This window comes from Mastigoproctus giganteus, chromosome 1, assembly GCF_048544385.1.
Source record: "Mastigoproctus giganteus isolate SK-2022 chromosome 1, ASM4854438v1, whole genome shotgun sequence".
NCBI lineage: Eukaryota > Metazoa > Arthropoda > Arachnida > Uropygi > Thelyphonidae > Mastigoproctus > Mastigoproctus giganteus.
In genome coordinates, this window is record NC_143575.1 from 113,066,063 (window position 1) to 113,090,979 (window position 24,917).

Consider the following 24,917-nt stretch of genomic DNA (forward strand, 5'->3'; position numbering starts at 1 on the left):
TTCTTGACTTTATTGTTAAAGTTAATTGAATACAGCGTGATAATTAAAACATAATCAACGTTCGTAGCCACCTCCATTTAAAGTTTATGAATATTTTCCTTTCATTTAAGGCGCTTTTAACTGCTGATGCATTCTGCATGTGTTGATTCGTCTGCAAACAGACAATTTATCTCAGTTTATATGAACTATTGTGGCTTCTGTGTTAGATAAATATTTTTGAAATTAATTTTGATAACTACACAGTAGGACTCTTCTGTTGTTTGAAGAAAAGGTTTATAATCTCTCATCCGAGCCTTCCTAATACATATAACTAATGAAAGACATGCACATTTACCTTCATGGATTATTATTCAATCCCTGTTCGGTAGTAAAATAGGCATAATGAACATCAACAAATGAAGCCAGAAAAAGAGTATTTCTTATTGAAAATAAATTACGTGCAATGAAATATTTAATAATTTATGATTGCCACACTGATAAATAGAAAGCTTCTAAATGTTGGTGTTTGATTGAGGTTCAATTATTCCCCTTAATCAGATTAATGCTTAAGTTATACTTAGCTAAACTTCCCAAAGTGTTGAGCGCCAAACCATCCAACTAATCCAGATACGAAGCGTTTTTATTTCTTTGAGATTAAATGTATAGAAGTATAAAACTATGGTATATTCATACCTAAATTTGAGGTCAAATCTGTTCATCTACACTTTATTTGGAATTTACTGGGGGAAGAAGTTAAATTTATGAAAATTTTCATGGGGTTAAAGAAATAACATTCTAGGAACCTCTGACCTTAGGGATTCCACATATATTACTTTGGACTGAATCTTATTTAGGACTCTTATCTTTAGATGGATGCAAACCATTTTGTAGCTCCTCTAGGAAAAAAAAACCTTCACAGAATATATTCAACAAAATGAGTTCGTATTTTTAATATTTCACTAAAACGAGAGAATAGCTTTGCGTGAAATATATATGGAATCAGGGTTGGCAACTCAAATAATTGTACATGTAAACTGAACATGGTTCATATATTTTCTAAGAAAGGGGTACCCCTCCCCTGTAACAAGTGTAAATCTGAGTTAAATGTAAATAATTGATAAAAATATTATGCGTTCGCTTTATACCAAAGCCAAATAAGTAAACTAAACCAAAGGTTGCACATACCTTTGACCTTAGTCAGGCCATTTCGTTAAAAAAAAAAAAAGAAGTTCAATGTGTGTCATGCTGAAGTGTGGTGAATATTCCTGAGATTTGTTTCTATCATACGAAAATTGACATGCTGGTAGAGCAAGAATTAAAATAGTTAGGCTTTGCGAGACTTCAATTCCTTCAAACTGAAACTAAATTTATTGACTGACACAAGAAATTAGACTGCTCGAAAGAAGACAAAGTCTCCTTTCGAGCAGCCTAACTCTACTCCTACTGACAACGCGTCTGTAGTTGTAGTCTTTAACAAAATTGTGTAATCTTCAAAGAAAAGTCAGCTCCATACCACTGAAGGATTTCAATTCAGAAAATGATTCTTTTTTATACGAAATCCAAGTGGCACGTGAGTTAGTAATTCTGGCAGGAAACAGGAAATTGAACTAGTTACAGATCTTTTTAATGCAATAAGAAAATGAGAAGTTTTTCTTTTTCATGAAAGCAATGTACAGCCGTCATGACAAATCAGAAAAGAAAAGTTCTTAAGATTCCAGCAATAAAATGAACTTGCCGAGGGGCCCTTGCACAGCGGTCTGAAAATGTGGAATTTCATTCTCCTTCGTAGGGTCATTGATCCCTTCTTAAACGAGGATGGACTCACTATTGCTATCAAACATGAGCGAGCGTTATTGGATCATCGTAATCAAATTCATCGATCAGCTGAAACAATGTTGTCACTCCAAGAATAAGGTTTTAAAGTGCAATAGTTTGAACAGGGTGATTCAACGTCTCATATAGCAAAATATTACTGGAACGCTTCGGGATCGAAATTTTTTTAGCCCAATATAGATCACAAAAGTTTTCGTGAAAGACAATATTGCTAGTCTCTTCTGTAGCTCTTGTGTGTACCCAGAAAATTTCAGATTTCTAACTATATTCTTCTCCTTTAAAGAGAATCTTGAAGAAGAATGAAGATGGCGACCGTTGAGAAAATCAAGAAGAAATCTTTATTGCATAAAACAGGCACACGCCGTACACAATACCCTTCACGGCTACAACCCAGGGATTTACAGAAAAGGCTAATCAAGCACTGTACAGCCATGTACAGTGCTTGATTTTTTCAACAGTACAGTCATGTACAGTTCATGAATACAAGCAGCAAATTATTAGGAGAATCTTGTCCTTCATATACCATTGTCATATACTGGGTAGCGGAATTTAAGCGTGGACGAGACAGTGTTGAAGATTTACCACACAGTGAGAGCCATCTTACTCTGTCGACACCTGAAATGTGGATGCCATTCATGACCGCACGCTGAATGTTTTAGAAATTAGGGTGTTATCGAGGTGTATTCTTAAAGCACCGAATACAGATCACAAGCAGGAAATTGTGTAATCTTCAAAGGTGTTGTCATGAAATTTTGAAGCTAATGAATCACCGTATTGGGGAAGGTATGTCACTATAGACGAAACGTGGGTGCACCTCTTAGACCTTGAAACAAAAGAACAATCGATACAGTGGAGGCATCCCTCTTCTCCGAAAAAAGTTTCCAGTGCAGCAAAATCATGACATTTGTCTTCCGGGATGGAGAAGGGATCATGGTTGGTTTCCTGGAACGAGGTCCCGCTATCATGCAGAGTATTATTCTAACCTGCTTAGACTTTTCCGTGAGGAATTGAAGCTCAAGAGGCGCAGGATATTGGACAAAGCACTCATCATCTTGAATAAAGACAGTGCAATGCGCTGACGCATGCAGCATTTGTAGCTTTGGTTCGAGCTATTGTAGCATCCGGCCCTATTCATCGGATTTGATTCCTTTAGACTATTTTCTACATCCAAATCTCAAAAAGGACTTGAAAGGATAGAAATTCGACAGTGACAATGCTGTGATGGATGCAGTCAACAAATTAGTTTGAGTTAAAATCTTCTGAATTACGAAAGCTAGTGGATCCTTAAAGCAAAAACATAATCTCTGTTCTCTGATTCTACGCTAGCTGGATGAATAACATAGTTTATTAAACATCGGACGACCCTTACTTGTATTGCAGTGGTTACTACTGCCGGCTTTCTGCAGTCGAAATTGATACCCAGTCGTTTACTGTGTGGTAGACGACTCAGTATCAATCTCGACAAGACTGAAGGGACACTGTTCCCTTCCCCTTCCACCCCGGGAAACTCGGATTTTTCATTCAGACAAAAAGATCATAGAATGGACAACTCAATGACGCCTCATAGCCTTAGTTTCTTTGAAAGTAAAATCAACAACAACGTCGCAGATCAAGCAAATATTTTTATGTTTACCCAGAGAGAGATGATTAATTCCAAGTCGATAAAGCGACTAGTCACTGGGCCAGATGTGTACTAGACTGGTATGGACTATACGTCTTTCTTGTCCAGCAAAATTTCAATCCTATTAAGCAACTGCATCTCTTCAACAATTTCATGGTATTTTGTAGACTACGTAGTACAGAATTCCTCCTAACACATTTGGCCACCTCACAGATCCTGTGGAAAGACATGTCAGAGAAATAATTCAGTAAAAGATGCTATAATAGTAGAGTCAGTTTCAATGACCTCAAAGGCCTGACACGCATGTTTCCTGGAAACACGGTAGATTTTGGTTAACAATCTATCCACCGATCTTGATAAATTCTGCCAGAAGCATACATACAGACGCCAGAAGCTAATGGACAACACAAATCTACCGTTGTGACTCACAGAAACACGACCAGAAGGAAAATATAGACTGCGTCAACCAAGAAATGCTTTATAATTTTTTACATATATTTCATATTATTGTTCGGCACTTTTAAATAAAATAACATCTTTCTTAATTTGGTATACTTCGGTATTCCACAATTCTTAAGTATGTAAAAAAAACCAATAGGAGGCGAAATTAGAATATAAATAGACACTCCTGTGAATTAATTGCCCAGAGTGTAGAAGGAAAGTGCACAGTATATGAATGAAGCATATAAATTTAGTGCTCGGTTATCCTGGAGCGCGATTTCCCATCCGTGCTAGATATATCCAATTACAGAAAAATCTCATGAATAACATATACATTAAAGACTATAAAAGATAGAGTTTTATGCTGGCTTGTTGGAAGTCAAGAAATTCCTGCCATCGCGACGGAGAGTCTTTTATGGACTCGTTTCAACGAATTAGCTGGCCATAAGAAACATCTGCAGCGAGGCTTGCATGGTTTTTCTCTCCTCTCGTCCCCCCCACCTCAAGAAAACCGGCAAGACAACCTTAGAACAAATTTTAAGATAAAAATGCTGGTGGTCTTTGCTTCTTCGATGCAAATTTTAAGTAAACCAAACAATTGATAAAATTGTTTCATTCAAAAGGTTTTAAACCTTTTAAGAGGTCCTCGTGTTTGAAAATTCACGATCAATCTTACTTTTTACATACGAAATGTATAAAGCTAATTGGTACTCAGTTTTGATTGCAACTTCCATATGTTATATGAAATATCTTGTTCAAAAGAAAGTGTCCATTTAACTTCTTCGTTTAATACTATCATTATACTCGAAAAAAACTTGTTACATGTCTCCAATATAAGGGAATTCAAGCAGAAGCTGACTTACCTATTTTGATTGGAGTTACGCAATGTTTGCATTCTTCGCCAAGCTTGAAATGGATAGACAGATGCTGCCCTTTATCAAGTGAGTCAGGAAATCGCTTGATACATTACAAACACGCAAAGGAAAGTGGATTCGATTCGAGGCCAGAACACCCTTTGGAATTCATCTTATTCTTACTCTGCTGATGCTTTGTTATAAGAAAACATCACATCGGGATAAATTTCATCCTTTTTCCACAGAATTCCTTACGCAATTCAGTTTTATGTATTCCTTTATCATCACCTGAAAATCGCACGTGCACGCAAGAAAATAAAAACGTTAGCCCCTGACATTTTTAAAATGTGCTCATATATAGCAGGAGTTGGTTCAATAACTGAGGTTGGGATCCAGCCGACTAAAAAATCATTTTACTATTCCCAACACGTGGCAGAAAAGGATATCAGGAAAATAAAAGAAGCCAGTATTAGCATATGTTTTTCCCCCAGCCGCGCGAGTAACAACTCCACCTTTAGCCAAGCATATTTTATTCCGTGTCTCTCAGTTATATTGTTGTATTCAGAGCTGGAATTTGAAATCTCGCACGTAGAATCAAGAATGTGGTGCAGAACACAGTATTTTGGTAGTTGAAATGCACGAAGAAATTTCTGAAAAGGATAAAGGAAAAGGTATTTTTTCCCTTATAAAAATATAATTCTTTACTGCGATTAGGATGAAGAGTGATGGGTGTACAAAATTTAATAATGCAGTTTAAACCTCTGATAGGTTTAACTTAAAATTTGTAGTATAAATCGGAAATTCCCCAGATCAGCATGAAGTGTAGATGACCCATATACTCGGATTTAACAAGCATAAACAGAGATAGTTTGACACCACTGAATATTCCTAGAAACTGTATTCAACACAGTAAAGGAGAACACCGAAGAATTACGATAGAAATTACTGATTCTAAGAAGAATGTTGGACTTTATACTTTCTAGAACTATGGGTTTTGTCAAAGATCTCTGAGCTCGGTTTATAACTAGATCACTGGTAACAACAAGTTGTTTATGAAGTCCCGTAGGTTTGTGATCATTAATGAAACCGTCGGTACTCTGTATCCATACGTCGAAAATCATATGCTATTTATTTTTAACAGCCTCAGTCTGTTTTTATCCTTTTAGCTGGTTGTTCTGTGACGCTGAACCCTAAAATTTGTGATCCGCCCTGTCCATCACAAGGGTGCATCGTTCTGCAGGTATGGTTCAATGTAGTGTCGAGATGGCCCACATGAAACAGGTGTTGTTTTGCTTGCCCTCTGAGGCCACGCATTTTGATGTGAGTAAACGATTACATTAGGGTAGTGCTCTCGCGGACAACACGTTGGTTAAAATCACCTGCTACACTGTGTGGAAAATCCTGGGTTCGAATCCTGATGAAGATGGGAGGAATTTTTGACACCGTGGCTGGCTTAGTCGATTACGGTAGATGATATTTTTCGTCCGCAAAAACCAAACAGAAAATAGACCCAATATAAAATGGATGTACACTGAAAGGACAGAATTCATGGGGTTCCCGGGCAACGCGACGTTATCACGCCTCTCGCTAGTGGACCAACCCACCGCTTGGCAGGTATAGGTACACTACATTCAAGTATATGATAATTCGATTACCGTATGGATAAACGTAGTGAGTTAACCGAATTTGACAGATGGATGATAGTGGGTATTCGACGTATGGGTCACTCTACTGCGGAGGCGGTACAGAAATTGCACTATCCCCGTTCGACAGTACCAAGAGCGTATCGAGAATATGCCATTTCCGGAATAATATGTCATCGTGGGCAGAGAAAGGTGGTGAATGAAAGTGGCAGTCGACGTCTGTCTCCCATTGTTTCAGCCAACTGGAGAGCGTGGTGCGAGGAACGTCTCCACCAAGACTATCAGCCACAATATTTTTATTATTCTTAATTAACAAAAACAACAAGCGGCCCCTAGACAGAAACTGGCAAATCCGCTATGCACATACATAGATATATACATATAATCGTGTTAACAATGTTATAAGTGTAATGAACATGTAATATGTTCACACAGCAAATCAGAAGTATAAATTGTGGCACAGGAACCACAAGACAGCAGTCTTTTTCTGTATTAGAAAGAACGAAACCCGCACCCACTGGAGGTAGTGCTATACCAGTGGGTGTCAGCTAATCCTGTATCCACAGCTGCCCAAACTGGGGTACCAGCTTGAAAAAAAAAAGTAGATGGCAGGCGATATCAGTTTTAAGAGATATCGATAGACATTGCAGGTGTTGGGTTGGTTCCTTGTTGTTGATATGTTGATAAATTTGAGAAGAGTTGCTTTCTTTTGGTAAAAACAGCAGAGCAGAACTGTTGTAGAGCTGAGAACGATTGAGAATTTTCAATCAGCGCCACTTCATTTCCTTCAGAGAAGTTGCTGACAGCAGCTTGTAGTGTAGATCTGTCATCGTGGTACAGGCTGCAGTGATACAGAATGTGCGTCCAGGTTTCCTCAACACCACACAAACAGAAATTGGTGTCAGACAAGCCAAATTGAAATAGTTTGCAGTTGATGGAGCCGTGCCCAGTAAGTATATACGATGTTGTTATGCTGGGAGAAAACCATTTGCAGGCGTTCTTGTTGAGAGGGAAGGTAACTGCACGAACAAAAGAGCGGGTGACTTGACCAGTAGTACTGGAATCCCATCGTGATTGCCACACACTGATAAGTTCATTCCAGATTCTCCGTTTCTCGTCTTTGATTTTAGCAGTTAAGTTCCATGAGATGTCGAGAATCTCGCCGGGAACTCCGTGCTTTAGACGATAGCATAGTCCTTTGAAGATGACATGCAGGTCTAGTGGTAAGACTCCAGCAAGAACCTGCAGAGCAGCAGAGGACACTGTCCTGCAGGCCCGGAGCATGGCATGCTGCATAATACGTTGAATGGGGATGAGCTTGGAACGGAGTTTAATATTAACGGCTCTATGAAAGCAGACTCCCGAAGCATATGTTGCTATTGGTACGAATACTGCTGTATAATATAGTAAGAGAGTCTTCTTATTTAGTCCCCAGTCCGATTTGGAGATGCGGATAATTACTGCAGTGAACGTCTTAATCTTCGAGGCGAAGGTTAACCTGTCATATAAAATTACGCCAAGATGTTTTAATTCAGGAACGAAAGGGATTTGCTTTCCATCAATCTTTATATTTGGAGGTCTTCTGTAATCTAACTTGCCCTTAAAAACCATCAGTTTTGTTTTTATGCCAGATATTCGCAGTTTATGTATACTTGACCACTTGATTGGCTCAGAAAGAGTTATATTGGCTGATTGTTCTAGTTGAAGACGCGATCGACCTGGAATTAGAAGAACCAAATCATCGGCGTAGGCGAAGGCAGAGATATTGTCAGGTTTTTGCGTGAGCCAGCTGTCCAAAACTATGTTCCAGAACTGATCCCTGGGTGCATCCTCTTGAGATGGTCCTTGAGAGAGACGGCTGTTCCGAGATTACTTGGATGAGTCTATTTTGGAAGTAGCTTCTAATAACTTGGAATAGTTGCTGAGAGCACTTGGCAGCGAACCAGACTGTCCCTTCCAACCAACAATCATGCAGATCAATGCACAGCACTCTAGATGTTGTGCATTGATGAGATCAGGCTCATTGCAACGGAAAATTTATTTGGTATTATATGCATTCAGGAACCTTATTATTGCACATTTATGGGATATCCCATGACTACAAGAATCATCCAGTCCTCTGCAACAGATCCTAAATCTGCCATCATCATATTCAACGACAAGCTGGATATCACTGTTATCTCTGGCTTGTGTAATCAAAATTCCACCTGTATTTTAGTCTCTACATAAACTTTCTCGTTCTACTTAATGTCACTATATTCTCCACCATCAGCAGATATTAATTTATTACAAAGATATCTAGAACAGGTGTTTGCTATTTTAAATCCCACATATTTAATAATTACAACTGATTCAAACTCAAAATCTTTCTTATGGTTCAGCAGTGTCTTAGACAACAGAGGTAGGATTGTTGAGGAATTTTTATTCACCTACAATTTACATCTGCACAACTTCAACTCCAGCTCAACCGCACACGGAGAATCAAACATTGATTTAACCATTTCAATCTGCCATGTCCTCGAATATCTCTGATTAGACCATACATACTGACTACACAAACAGTGACCACCAAGCAATCACTTTTAAGGTATCTCTCCTTCCAAATACTACAGGTCCCCCTCCTCCTCTAAAAGATCTTAGAAAATTTTCTATCAAAACTATCAAATGGCCTTTATTTGTCTTCAATTCACCAGGATTTTAACGTTGACAATCGCCGGTCTTTGAACCAGTTCAATGCCTCATTAGCATTCTATGTACAGGTTGCTTTACTTCGCTACAGAACGCTCAGCTAAGAAGAAAATTAGCGAGTATACTATACTACAGTTCAATGGTGGACAGCTGAACTTTCCACTCTGCGCAAAAAAAGTACACAAAGCACGGAGAGACTTTCAACGGAGAAGGTCTTGGCCTGAACCGGAAGTCACCAGACAAAAAATATCTATAAAGGCGAGCGGAAAGAATACGTAAATACAATTGCAAAACAAAAACTTGCCTCCTGGCATAGTTCACTCCACAGGAAATTCTGATCCCTGGGGTCTATTATATAAAATTAGCAAAAACAAGTATCACTCTCATGGAGTGAACAACGACACAGAACCCACTAACTGGAATGACTCAGTTAAAGCCATCCTGAATCGCTTGCTTTCCCTGGACGATCTCACCACAGAAACTCCAGAACAAATATCTATCAGGAATAGCAACTCAACCTACCACTCCTCATATGAAACAGATCTCTTCACTCTTCCCGAGCTAAAGCTGGCCCTAAGCAAAATAAATATCCATAAATGTCCAGGTTTAGATCTTGTGGAAAATCAGCCAAAATAGGTTATGGGAGCCACCGACCCACCAGAGTTCCATTGCTAACACCGCAATATAGGACTATACGCCTCACCTGGGCGAAAGAACATCGCCACTGGACCTTGGATGATTGGAGACGGGTCTTCTGGTCCGATGAGTCCCGTTTCCAGATATTTGGAGCGGAAGGGAGGGTGCGTATCTGGGGGAAAACGCACGAAGCTATGCACTCGCCATGTCAACAAGGAACTGTTCAGATAGGTCGGTAATGATCTGAGGCGTGTTCAGCTGGCACACGTTGAGATCTCTGTTACGTCTAGACCCATCTCTGAATGGTCCAGTTTACGTGACCATCCTTGCAGATCATCTGCATCCCTTCATGGTAATCGTGCACCCACAGGACAATGGATTCTTTCAGCAAGACAGTGCGCCTTCTCACAAAGCCATGGTGACTAGAACATGATCCAAAGAGCATTCCGCAGATTTTACCACCATGGAATGGCCTCGCGGTTTACCGGACATGAAGGCTGTGGAAACGTCCGTTCGAGCATTGGATCCTCCATCCAGGAACGCGATGGAATTATGGATAGCGGTGCAGCAAGCAAGGATGGAAATACCAGTGGAACGCTTTTGTGAACTAGTAGACTCAATCCCTCCCCGTGTGACTGCCCTTATCCGCCTACCCGTTACTAGGTATCCCGAAATTAAAAATGTTTGATCTTTCAGAAATAATTCTGAAGATCCTCTGTGTTTTCACTAATGGTGAAATACAGTTAAGATTTGTTTCTTTTTGAGAGAGAGAGACACTGATTTATCGGTGTTAATTTTCAGCGAGGTATGATGCGAACCTTTTTATACTATCAGTGGCAAGCAATGTTTTCAAAAATTGTCACTTTAAGAAAGAAATATCAAGAGTGAAACCTGATAACATGCTTCCTAGTGGAACGGTGACAGAGCAGAGATTTAAGGAAGGTTCCTTACATCCTCCTTGATGCAGTAAGTTCTTAGAGAGGTCAATGCGTCCCATCGATATGTATGCATGCTGTTAAAGGCTCTGAATTTCGTTTAAATGCTTTTATAAGTTTACCTCATATGCAGTAAACAGCAGAGTTAGTAATCGTAGATCTCTCTCTTTGAAGATGAAGTGAGCGTAGGGATAATGACTTGAAAGAATAGGTAAGAAGTGTTTTTACGTAATTTAAGAAAGAAGGACTACTTTGCAGTTGGAAATTGCCTGTGATTTTGAAAATAAGTATAACATCATAGGTGTTCTAAAGCTGTAGGAAATATTAGGTCGCTGGAATGCAATTAAAAAGAAAAAGGTGAATTATAAATTGGACCTGAGTCTTGCATCTAAAGATGAGCTTGAAATTTCTAATGAAACGAACAGTGAAGATCTTTAGATGCAAGGCTCATGTCCAATTTATAATTAATCTTCCCTTTTCTATGCATGAAGGAAGTGTCTTCTTTAATACCAGAATTGTTTGTGCGTATTGTACTTAACCTTTTATACTGGTTACGTAGGAAATATGTGAACAAATCACCGATTTGTTCGCATATTTGTTCGGACTGTGATGAACGTGCTCCCACCCAAATTCTGAAAGCCCTCTTCGTCTAAATTTTTTTCTTTAGTCAAGCTGATGTTGGTTTATGACTTCTAGTTCGTCGTACCTCCCACTGAGCTTCGCTTGAAGACGGTCATTTTTATTGGTTGAACTACTAAGAAATAACCATGCAATTTCTCATTCAAAGATAAGTGCGGTCTGACTCGGTGCATCGAAAAACGTGACTGGGAGACTGATTCCTAGTCTTTTACTGTTATATGGATTTTGAACAATGGTTTTTGTGTGATTATGTCCCTGTGGAGAGATTTTATTGAAGGCCTTTTTAAGAGATTCTCAGACTTTACTGAACATTACAAGTTGTTTCTTTTATTTACGAATAAACTGACAGTTGTGAAGCTTTAATTCTAGCTTTCAGCGAAAGAAATATTAACACCACACAGCAGAAGTTCCTCTTTCTAAAATGCGATTTTATACTTTCCAGTGTTATCATACAGCTGAGGGTAAGAGGATGACTCCCAAAATGATTTAAAAAACTGCTAAAATCGCATTTTTAAAAGTTAAGTTGATTGGCGACAATTCACCTTTCTTGAACGTATTTTGATATTAGACAAATTCTTCACCTCAACTGATTAAACTTTGTTTTTTTCTTGTTGCGACAGACATGTAGAAGTTATATATTTTAACTGGGCACTTTGAAAGTATCTCATGAATATTGATTGACTTTAACACTATAACTGCTAAACTTGTCATTAGGCGCGTTAGCATATATGCATAAGCACATGTCCGTCCGCATGTAACAAATCAACTCCAGTGAATGGATTTTCATGAAATTTTATATTTGGTTCTTATAGAAATATTTTTCGAGCCATCTCAAATTTAATTAAAATAGCACAAATAGAAAACTGGCAATTATTATTTCTTTTTTCAATACAATTTGTAGGAAAAAAAGAAATTCAGCTTTGCCTGTGTTGTTATTAGCATTAGTTGAGGCATAGGATGAAAGCAAGCTTATAGAGCATGAGCAAAACAAAAAACAACCTTCCCATTTCGCCCATCCGGTCACTCCAAATGTTTGTCTAGTTCAGCCTTAAATTTATTTTAGCTGTCAACTTCCAGAATGACAGAGGGAAAATTGTTACTACCTGCACATCTATTCTACAACTCTCTTTCCTCAATTTGAATCTATGCTCCATCAGCATTGATGGGGCTTAAATTCAAGGTCTTGTACAGCTCAATCAGATCACCTCACAGGTGCTTAGTCTTCAGCCGCTGGAATGTGCACAACGTAAGCCTCTCTTGATTGATAATTTATTTATCCCTATTTTGTGTTACAATTGTTGGAAGATAACAGCAAGAAGGGAGGAAGAACACATAAGCCAGAAGCGTTTTAGGGGGTGTTCCCTTTGAAAAGGATAATAATAAAACCAGACCTGAAATTATACAGGTACATCATTTAACAGATACATCATAAATCGGACATGTTTCTACATTCCATTACGGAGACTTCGTAAACCAACCACACATGTCGCGTGGTTAACAACAGCACTTACAATTACATTGTGAGTACTTTTACAATAACAAGTATGAAAGAAAAAAATATGAAATAATTGCGTAGAGTGTTACAAGCTTTTTGACAGCTATTCCTTGCTGTACAAAGTCTCAGCAATACAGAATACTCTCCCAGAGTCAGTGGCGGATCTTAACAGAAAATGTGCATTATCTCGAATACGGTTCATTTGCGGCAGGATGTTCACGGGGCCCTTTTTGCTTATTTTAGTTTGCACTTTTCACCTTTAAATTATTTGACCATCATTTTTGAAACACCCTGTATAAGCACCACGATGAAAATGATGATAGACAAAGATGATAGACTTGATATCTCTGCCCAGTTCAGAAAATTTGTCGTGGATAGTGTGTTTCATTGATAAAAAAATAGATTTTACTGCACAAATCCTAAAAATATGTAATAATAGTTAAAAGAAACCCGTATTTAATGTTTAAGTCGTCTCGATTATAATGTGAAATTAAACCACAATGTAGGTTGTTTTCTATTCTATTCAGAATGATTGAGTGGCAGAAAATACAGAAGAAATCGATGTAACTACAAATATCATGGCTTAATATACAGGGTGTTTCAGTTAAACGTTTCAGAACTTCTAAGAGGGGTAGGGTACATCCTGACAACTCGAAATCATATAGCAATGTGGGGTCGGAAATGCTTTCCTTAAGCGGTGTTGTACACAGAAGCACCATAAAGAAAAGAGACCGTAAGTGAGAAATCGTTTTAATAATACATGAAAAGAAGCAAAAGGTACATGGATTAAAGTACGTGTTCGAAGTTTCTTCCACGGGCTACAATGCACGCTTCACGTCTCCGACGCATGGACATCCGAACATTCTGGAATACTCCAGGCGAATTTCGAATTTCTTCGGCAGCTACTGCGATTCTTGCAACCAGCTCCTCAGCATTGTCAACAGGGGTGTCATAAACTAGCGATTTCATATGACCCCAGAAATAAAAATCAAGACATGATAGGTCGGGTGACCGAGCAGGCCAACGCACGGGACCACCACGTCCTATCCACTGTTGACCAAATGTGACATCCAGGTAGTTACGAATATCTCCGCTATAATGGGCAGGGGCTCCATCGTGTTGGAACCACATTGTCTGTTGCGTCGATGGAGAAATCTGTTCATCTCTCAAAAGTTGTGGCAATACTTGCTGCAGAAAGATCAAGTAGATAGGTCCGGTTAGACGACACGGTAACAGGTAAGGTCCGATGAGGTGATCTCCCATAATACCGGCCCATTCATTGACCGAAAATCGAATCTGTGCTGCACGACGTCGCACGACGACTTCTGTGTACAACACCGCTTCAGGAAAGCATTTCCGACCCCACATTGCTATATGATTTCGAGTTGTCAGGATGTACCCTACCCCTCTTAGAAGTTCTGAAACGTTTAACTGAAACACCCTGTATAATAAAAGAAAACATAGCCGAACAACAGACAATGTAAAATGGGGAGAATATTTCTGATCTAGGCTGAGAAAAAAGGCAACTGTTTTACAATGTCATATTCACTTTTGGTAATGAGTTTCTCAGGTATATTGAGGGTCTAGCGGCTCCGGGGATTTTTCCCATCTCCGCGAATGTTCTATGTATCGGTGACGGTACCCTGTCAAAGCCAGAGATTTAGAAGTGTGTGGGTTATATGTTGTGCCCATTGTTTATCCGGCTTATTGGCCGCCAGGCCCCTAATGGGACCCAACGTTGCCCATACCTCGCCACGTGGAGGCTAGCCGGGTGTTACCATTGAGTCAATTGTACTCTGGCAGGTCCTGCCACTTACTTTCCTGGGATTTTAGTGGCTAGGACCTAAAATAAAATTGGAACGACCGCGGTTGATTTTAATTCACTTACATTAAAGCGCTAATATGGGGTTTGACGCTGAAGGCCTGTTTCTGAAGTGCCTAAAAGGTTGGGCGAAATTGTTTTTGGTGTATTTTAAATTTGGACGTGTAGGGCTATACACTGTGCAAGAGAAAGTGCTGGGAGGGGAGAGTGAAGACTGGGGGGTGAAATAGGAAGAAGAGGGTCGACAGGGTAGGTGATCCCCAATTATTCAGTGAGGCATGCCCATGCCCCACCAGAGGGAAGGAATGGTGTGGCAGGGAAGAGAGGAGACAGCAAGCCGTCACCTCCCTCCCCTGCCGGGTGTGGGAGTAAAAGAATTGCACTGCACAAGAGAGTGCAGAGCCTTGAGCCAATATGGCTCCGTTGAGGCAGCAACTTGGAGTTTCTCTATCTTCGTCGGTCTTCTCTGTCATTGGTAGCGTTTGGTATCCAGATTTGTTCTCAGCTATGAACACTGGTCAGGTCCGTTGTCAGTCTGTTAGCAATGGCTGTGGTTCTCTTCATCATGGGAAGATCCGCATCTCCATGGGGTTATTCTTGCGATCGCTGGTTTTAGATGATTAGTAGTGAGCAGGTTCTCCTTGAGTCCTCTCCACGCGCGTTCTGTGTCTCTTTTTATTTATTTTATTTTATTTTATTTTATTATTTTTATCTTCTTCTGTAGATGGCTATCAGTGTTTTACGGCATATTCCTTTAGCTCCCTGTATTCCTCTAGTGAGTCCAATAGATGTGATTCCAAGTTCTTGGGGAGGTAGTGTATTGCAGTGATCAGTCTGCACCTGAGGTCCTCATAATGGGTGCAATCATACATAAGGTGCTCCCAGCACTCAATCTCCAGCGCTGCCAGCTTGGCTTTAAAGGCCCCGTGACCAGTCAATAAATAGGTGGTGTATAAGCCAGTTGAAACCAAGTTGGGGGACTGGGGTACATCCTGTCGATGTTCGGAATGAATTTCCTGGTGATATTTCCCTTATTTGAGTTGGCCCAGCGCTCCTGCCAAACTTCCATCAGGTGTTTTTGCAGTCTTGTCTTTTCATTTTTTTGTGGTGCATTAACGTCCACAGTATAGCCATGGTATGTACAAGGTATTCCTTTCTAGAGAAGGAATGGTGGTAGTTCATTCCCCTGCGCGTGATCTCTAAGCCAAGGGGGAGAGCTCCGGCCAAGACCTGCAGTGCGTAGGTACTGGTTGTCCTACAAGCACGTGTAACTGTCAGTAGGATGGTTCTTTGCGTTGCATCAAGGATGCATCAGTTTACTACAGTTGCTGTTTTGGGAAACCTTATTGCTCAGGCGTAAGTGATGATCGGTAGGAAGGTTGTTTTATAAAACAATGACAGGGTGCGTTGGTTTAACCCCCAGTCCCGCCTGGCGATCCTTGCCACCAATCCAGAGTATCTTTTAACTTTGGCTCTGATATAAGTTAGATGGTGTTTAAAAGAAAGATTACCATCCAGTATAACCCCTAAATATTTTAACTGGGTCACTAATTTTATTGTGGTAGGTCCCACCTTTATTTGTGGCGGTCTACGTATATCAAGTTTGCCTTTTAGCAGGATGGGGGACGTCTTTGTTGTTGATATCGTCAGGCAGTGGGTTCTGGTCCAGTTTTGCAATATCAGCATTGCCTGATTGGCCTTTTCCTCTAGCTGGGCCCTGCTATCTGCAGCAATGGTGAGGACCAAATCATCAGCAAAGGCCTGGGAGCGCACATCACCGAGGTGCAAAGCCAAGAACCATATTCCACAGGAGCGGCCCCAGAACAGAACCCTGGGGACAGCCCCTGCGGACATCACGATTCACTCTACCATAAGGTGCTTCCACGATGATGAGTCTCTCGGAGAGATATGACCTAATTATGGAGTATAAGTTGATCGGCACTTGTGCCTGCCTTAGTCTTGCCAGTACGCTCGGCCACCAAATGGTGTCGAACGCTCCAGCGAAGTCAACGGAGATGACTAGTAGATATTTATTATTGCAGTTTGCTGCTGATTCCGATAGGCTACGCAAGGCTTCCACAGTAGACGAACCCTGCTTGAATCCGTATTGCGATGTCTCTGTGAGTTTCGCTGCCTGGTAATGCTGATTTATCCTTGTGCAGAGTAGTCTTTCTAGCAGTTTGCTTGCAACCGGCAGTAGGGCTATTGGCCGATAGGAGTTTGGTAGGTGGGGTGGTTTGTTCGAATTTTTGGCGATTAATTTTACCTTTGCTGTCTTCCATTTTTTGGGGAAGATGCCCTTAGCCAAGCAGCTGTTATATAGGTGTAAGAGGAGGTCTGGAACGATCTCCACGGTCTTCTTAATAATTTCGGGTTCTAAGTAGTCCAGGCCTGGACATTTATTGTTTGTTATCTGGGTTGCCATTTGTTGTAGTTCATCCCGTGTGAAGGGTGGCTCCTGAGTGTCTGTTGAGTAAGCTTCATTATCTTGACAGATGGTAAGTTGCTCTGGCAGTGTTGGCTCTATTGGTTCCGGGAAGATGGCATCCAATATATTGCTTATAGATTGTTGCCACGTGGTGGTATAATCACCTTGTGGTGTCTGTGTGGTTGAAATGACTTCCCCCCCCCTGGGAAGTTTATTCGTCACTATCTTGTATACCACTCCCCAGGGTTCGATGTTCCCTGTTGTGCTAACAAAAGTCTCCCAGGCCTTGCGTTTGCTCTTAACGATAGCATTTGTGTAGCTGTTTCTGGCTTCTCTATATCTTTCCCTTAAAGCTTCAACCTCATGGGCCGACCATGTGCGCCTTGCCCGTTGGAATTGTTTTCTTCTTTTAATTGTTTCCCGTCTGAGCTGTTGAATTTCCAGGGTCCACCAGGGGACAGCCCCCCGGATCGGGCTTCTTCTTTTTATTGCTGCATTGCTGGCTTCTGTTATTATCTTGGTTACTTTAGTTTGGGTTCCTCGAGCTGATTTGTCTCAGTTAGATGTTGGGCAGTTGCTGGTATTAGGATTTCCTTAAAACGTTCCCAATTTGCTTTGCGAATAGCATAACGGCTTTGTATTTGCTTGGATATTGGGACTCTGTCAAGTGACCTTGCTATCTGATAGGTAATCACTCTGTGATCGGACGTTGTCCACGAATCCCGAACAAGCTAATCCTTTATATAGCCTGCGACGTTCCTAGTGGACAGCGTGACGTCGATTGTGGCCTCCACAGTGTGTTACAGAACGTGGGCAGTTGGTGCGGCCTATTTAGTTTCTCAGGTATTACACTATTTTCAAATAAATTGTGTTCCCCATATGGACATGTGTTTTTGTAAAGGGCGGCTCTTAGAACGTTTGTTCAACTCCGCCTCGTATCTCTGTGATGATCACAAATGGGCCAGATATGTGTGTGTGTTCTGTTCTGGCCGCTTGGCTAGCCAGAATCATCTGTTCAGGTGACTGATACTTCTGGGTACTCGTCCACACCACGGGAAGGTGGACCAGTCCATGTCAAGCACGTACTATCCCAAGAGTGTCTCTGACCCACTTGATGTTGCCAGAAGGTAGGCCAGGATCCTCTGGGGGGGTCCATTCCAGAGGGGGGAATCCCCCCCAGAGGATCCTGGCCTACCTTACATATCCAGCACCCGATCACCCATGGTGCTGGATATGGAATCGAAATGAAGCAGAAGAAAGTATAATCATAAATAAATAAAAATAAGTAAAATGGAAGGTAGTGGTGCTGCTAAAAAAAAAATAAATAAATTAGTAAAAAATGGTGCTTTTTTAATATGTTAAATTAAAAAAATAATAAAAATAATTAATTTAATAAATAAACAAATAAAAGAAAGATATTATAATAATAAATAAATATATAAAAGAAAGAAAGTACTTAATTTTGTCTGCAGGCCGAGGGAGGATTTGAGTTTATATATTATTAAAGGAGATCTAACCAGCTATGCATCAGCAGGACCATTGGTGCTGCATCCTGTGGAGATCTGTCGACACTGAACGCCTTGAGCGAAAGCCTGAAGAATCTGATATGACTCCTGCCCTGGTTGAAAATTAGTAAGTGCATGAAGAGGAACTCAGAGATCATCATACAGGGAGCAATGAAACAAGATGTGATCCTAACTCTCTGGTGATCCACACGAACAGAGGTCTGTTTGTGATAAATTGAACCTAAAAATACTGGTTCAACAGGTAGGACGTGAATATGTCCATGCAGAACCACAATCGAACACGTTTATCAAGGAGAAATGAAACTTGTGGTAGAAATTTTCTCGTTGTTGTACCCCATCGAGACTGCCAAATGTTAACTAACTCGTTCCAAAGTCTCCTTCTTTCTCTTTTAGTATCATATTTAAGGTTAATGATCATTCCAAGAAATTCTGTCTCAATGTGGTTTTTCAGTTTGTATAAAAATCCTCTATAAGTAGCTTGCAAGTCTAAAGGTAATGTTCTGGCTAGTACTTGCGTTGAGACTGTCCTGTATGCCTTAACTATACATCGCAAGATGGTTCTCTGCAAGGAGGCGAGTTTTGCTTTGAAGTGTTTGAGACGTGCCCTGTGAAACCACGCACCGGCAGCATACATGACCAGAGGGAGAAAAGACTGCATTGTAATAGTTCCTTAAAGTTTTTCTGGAGAGCCCCATTCAACACGGGACGCCCTAACAATTGCACCAGTAAATCTACGTATTTTAGATGATAAGTTTGTCAAGTGAGGAATAAAATTGAGACTGGGATCAATTACCTCTCCTAGAACCTTGTACTTTTTAACTATGGGGAGACGAATGTTGTTAATCTTGACCAACGGAGTACGAGAGATATCCAACTTTGATCCAAGAATCATCATCTTTGTTTTTGACAAGCTGATTTTAAGCTTATTGGTCACAGTCCAATCGTAGAGATCCCGGAGAACAAAATTTGCGGTAGTTTCAAGATCGGCCCTAGAGTTACCATTTACTAAGCTGGTGAGATCGTCTACATACGCTATTATTTTGACGTTATCGAAAGATCGGGAGAGCCACTGCTGCAGTACAATGTTCCATGTAAAAGGACCCAATATAGAGCCCTGTGGGGACCCTCTAGATACTGATCTCGATACCTGGCTATGTTTCGCCTTGACTATTATGGGTCTATTGGTAAAGTAATTACGGATTAAAAGGTAAAGGTGGTTGGAGCACGTAGCCGATCGCAGACGCTCCCCCACCAAAGGGAGTCGATGAAAACGGCCAGGGTATATGTACCGAGTTTTGAACTGAAGAGACAAAGTCCGCAGGAACGTCCGGGACAGAATCCATATTGCCTCATTGAAAGCAGATCCTGTTCTACCAGTAGAGTATTCAATCTAATGGCCATTAGTGGCTCTAGCAATTTACCCAAATTAGCCAGCAGAGCGATCGGCCTGTACGATCTAGCCGCTCCAGAAGACTTATCCGGCTTTCTGATCAACTTAACTAGACCGACCTTCCAAATTTCCGGAAAAGTTTCTTCCTGAAGGCATTTGTTGAATAGTTTAGAAGAACATAAGGTTTTAATTTCACGACTCTGATAATAAAAATGTTTTCTACAAGATTTAGTCCTTGGCACTTCTGAATATTAACTTTATGCGAGACAGCCTGCAGTTCATCCAACGCATAAGATTCATTGTCTGATCGGATTTTAGAATGAACAGCTAAGTCTGAGGTAGGATCATCCAACAGAAAAAGAGCATCTAAGATTGCATTTGCAGATTCATGCCAGTTCAGTGTTTCCACGGAGTCCGCCACAATTGAGCCAAATATGTTAGATCCAGAGGTTTTTCCTCTTACAATTTTGTATAGAAGACCCCAAGGGTTAGCATTTCCAGAGGTGTCAACGAAATTCATCCACGTTTCACGCAGCTTTTCCTCAATGAAAACTACTGTTGGTAAAAACGATTAACGTCGGCTTGGGGCCAGTCTCTATGTCTTTGGTATTACCTACGGGCTCGATGAACTTTCCTTCTTCTGAACACGTCTTCTGATTAACCCTCTTTTTCCTAGAAGGCTTATATGACGGTTTTATTATAGCATTTTGAATATAGTTCATTTGATGAGAAATAGGTAATGTTTCAAAAGAACCAAGTTTCTGTTCGTCAAGATACAGAAGAATCAAAAGCATTCCAGTCAATATTTCTGATGGAAGATCTTATTAATTCTGGCTGTGTGAAGATGGAACGGCAGAATCAGGGGAAAGCATATAATAGATGACTCTATGGTCACTGGTGCACCAGTCAGTAAGCCGCAAATCGAAGTGAGGGTTTGTCATCGTTATATCTATATTAGATTCTCCTGCATAACTTGAAAAAGTATGAGGGTGATTAGGCTTGTTGTGAATTGAAAAACAATGATTAATTATGAACTCCTCCAAGAGAAGGCCCCGTGCATCTGTAGAAGAGCTGTGCCAAAAGTTTGATTTTGTGTTGACATCCGATGAGATCAATATATTGCTATTCGGTTCCAAAGTGTTTATCACAGTCTCAAAGTAAGGAGAGAAATTAAGTAAGAATTCATTTCGAGTGTGTGACAAGAACCGTGATCTCTAAAGAGTCATTAAGAATTAATATACAAGATTTGGGATTCTGGTCAACGGGTTGTATTATTCTCATTTTTTAACGAGTAACCCAGGATTTTAGACTGGACTCGTAGCAACAATGTCAGTACAATTTATCTCGTCAGGTGCTGCCCGTTTATCTGCATAATCCTCAGACGGCCTGTCTCCTCACAGACGAAACTGGCGTAGAATCGTTTAAAGAAGTAGTGTTGTTTACATTATGTACAGAGGGATGAGCCAAATTACTCATAAGCGGTCCTTATTCTTGTGGCTTCTAATGCTCTTTTATATTCAAGACATTCTCTGTCCTTTACAGAATGGCTGTACTCCCGTTTGTCGCCTCTTCCTTATGAGGGCACTCAGAGAAACCATGACCACTTCGGGCACAGTTACTGCACGAAGGGGATTCGTGGGAACAAAACTGTGGTGTGCCCATATCCTAAGCAGAGGTAACACTTGGTTACAATTGTAAACCGACGAAATCTGTGAGAACTCCAAGATAAGAAAATCCTTTCTTGTGACAGAAGGCGTTTGTACATTCTTGGCGAGAAGCTTATTTACCCAATTCACAAGTGACGACGATCTTGCACGGGTAGTAAATCTGAGATATGGACTCATCCCGCAGTGGAAACAGAATATTTATTCATTTATCTGTGTACCTGTTGTGCTATTATCCATCCGAAGCTGCAACAAAGTTACCGCCATTAAATTGCACCAGTACCTAATTCCCTCCCTCGTATTATATGGTGATACTGATTGGAAGTTCCGACTATTTCAGTTTGATTTTCTGCAGTGTCCACACTAAGAAACGAATTTAAATGTTCTGCGAAAAAAAAGACTAATGAATTTAAATATTATCAAGGTTGAACGCTTATACTGGATGATTCAAAATTCTAACAACCCGAATATCATTAATTCTTTTACTGACAGTGCCTGAGGAGTTTCGTGACATTCGTTCTAAGAAACTGAACATTGGAAATTAGGAAAAAAAAAAAAAAAAAAAAAAAAGTATTTAATCAACAGTGTAAGTGCTACAATGTATTTCCACAAGAAGACTAACCTTATTGGAGTGCCTTGGTGAGAAACCTTTGCTTTTCTTTTGGGATTTACGCCAGATACTAGCGTTATTCTCTGTTTTCCTTTGTTTGCGAGACTGTATGGTCACCATGCGGCTCGCGAAGGGAAAATAGAGAAGTGCTCCGGTATAACGCGGCTGCCGCGCTAGGATCTGGCCCTTGACTGGGGAAGGATCCCCCAAATAGTGTGTACCCTGGGCTGAACGAGAGCCCCAACTTTCTTGTGACTGAGTTAACCTATAATTACAAACTATGCGTTCAGTGACTGCCCTCCCCCCCCTCTATGCCATAAACTTTCATGGTGAAGTGGAACTTCTCTCTCGTGCATTTCCCAACTTTTTGATCTTTCCATCTGACCATCATCTTTAGCGTCCTCAGAAACCGCTAAGGAAAAATTTCCCATCATCCTAGGGGAATTTCTACCCTCGGCTGTTTCCCCCCATGTGTTTCGGTGGGGGAAGGAAAAACACACACATAGTAGTATACCTCTCCAAATTAACGTACGGACTCGTGTGAGGCATCTTTCAGTGACTCCCGAAGAGACCTGTGTAGGAAAACAGCAGCACCTCGATAAACCAGACAATTCCGATTATCCGGAAAACAAATAAAATGCATGAAAGCGACAAGGAAGTCATTGAGATTGGTACCCTCAGCCAAACTGAAGAGAAACAGGAAGAGGCCGAGGATCATAGACGAATTGCCAAAAGAAAAAACAAAAATGGAACAGTACCAAAATCTGACCGGAAAACCCGGAGCACCAGCCAAATAAAGGATCAGCATGACCACCCAGGAGGGACAGATGACCAACCCAAACCTTCAGAAAATGCTAAACTCGATCCAACACTACCAAAGGGAACCGTTCCAGAGCAAACATTACTGCTGCGAACGGCCTTAGAAAATCTGATGAAGGAAAACTGCAGCAAAATAACATCCGTATTACGAGCAGAAATCGTACACCAATGGAATAAACTTGAAGCCATCTTAATGAACACATTCGGCCAACTACAGAAGGCAGAGGCAATATTGGAAGCACGAAACATGGATGGAGACAAACAAATGCTACAGCGCGCTCCGTCGTATGCACAAACGCTGAGGACACCAGCAAGTGACTCGATAGTGGCCGGCAAAGCACCCGAACCCGAAAGAAAGATCCTACCTAAACAACAACACTTAGTGGTCCTACGACCAACAAAACCCCACGACAACCAGTCCAGTGAACAACTCAAATCCCAAATAATGACTAACCTAAACGAAGAATTTAAGACAACAAGAATAAAGGCCGTAAGGAAAACAAGGAATGTCGGACTACTGATAGAAACGGAAACAAGAGAGGAAGCACAAAGAATAATAGAAAATCCGAAAATACCTGAACTAGGACTAACCGCTGCTGCGCCCAAAAACCGAGGCCCTTCAATCGTAATATATGACCTGGCCAAAGACCTTACCCCAGATCACCTATCAGAGGAGCTATTCCAAAGAAATCTACAGGCCATATTTCCGGACAGGAATAAGGAAGACCTAGTGACGCCCAAGTACATAACCAAGTCAAGAGACGGAAGCCGCCAAAACTGGGTTGTCGAGCTCGCGCCCATGGCATGGAGGGCTTTAAGCACCCAGAACAGAATCTATGTTAACTGGGGGAGTCACCGCTTTCGGGAGCATGTGACCGTGCCCAAATGCTACAGGTGCTGCAAATTTGGGCATACAACCCACACATGCACCCAGACAATTCCCACGTGCGGGCATTGTTCGGCAAAAGGTCACGCCTTCCGTGACTGCCCAAACAAAAACACCGACCCAACCTGTGCAAACTGCAAGAGTTTAAAGTTAGATAGCGCGCATTCAATCAGAGATGGTCAATGTCCTACATACCTGAAAGCAAAGAGTTTATTCCAATCAAGACTCAACTATGGGAACACATCCTAAAAAATATAACATCACAGAGGTTAAATTCATGCAGATAAATGTACATAGAGCCAAGGCGGTCGCCGACCAAATCTGCAAGAAGGCGGAAGAAGAAAACATTGATGTAGTAATATTACAAGAACCATATGTACATATGAAGGCTGTCAGGGGCTATCCCATAACATACAAAGTAGTCCAAACGGGGGATGACACCCCATGGGCAGCGATTTTGGTAAGAAACCCAGATATAACGGTGACCAAAATCACTCAGTTATGCACATCTTGGGCCGCATGTGCCCAACTCACCACGGCCTTGGGCGCGTTTTATGTCATAGCCCTTTACTGCCGTCCGGGTGAGGACATCGACTTCGCAGTAAGGTACCTAAGTCTGGCTAGTGATATGCTCCCAAATGCAAAAATCATCGTGGGAGCAGACGTTAACTGCCGGTCGCCAATGTGGCACAGCCATACCCCAGATAGACAGGGTACCAGAAACGGGACCAAGTTGGAAGAGTTCCTGGCAACCTCAACATTAACTGTACTAAACTTACCCAACAATCTGCCTACATTCTGCAACACATTATGGGAGGCCACTATAGACGTTACCATGGCAACGAGGAATGCTGCCAACAACATTTCCAAATGGACCGTCCGTGAGGCCTGGACAACGTCTGATCATCGCGCCATTACGTTCAGTCTAAACAAATCACTGGCCACAGTACCTGTGAACAGACAAACTGCCCATAGATATGCCATAGCAAAGGCAGACTGGGAACTCTT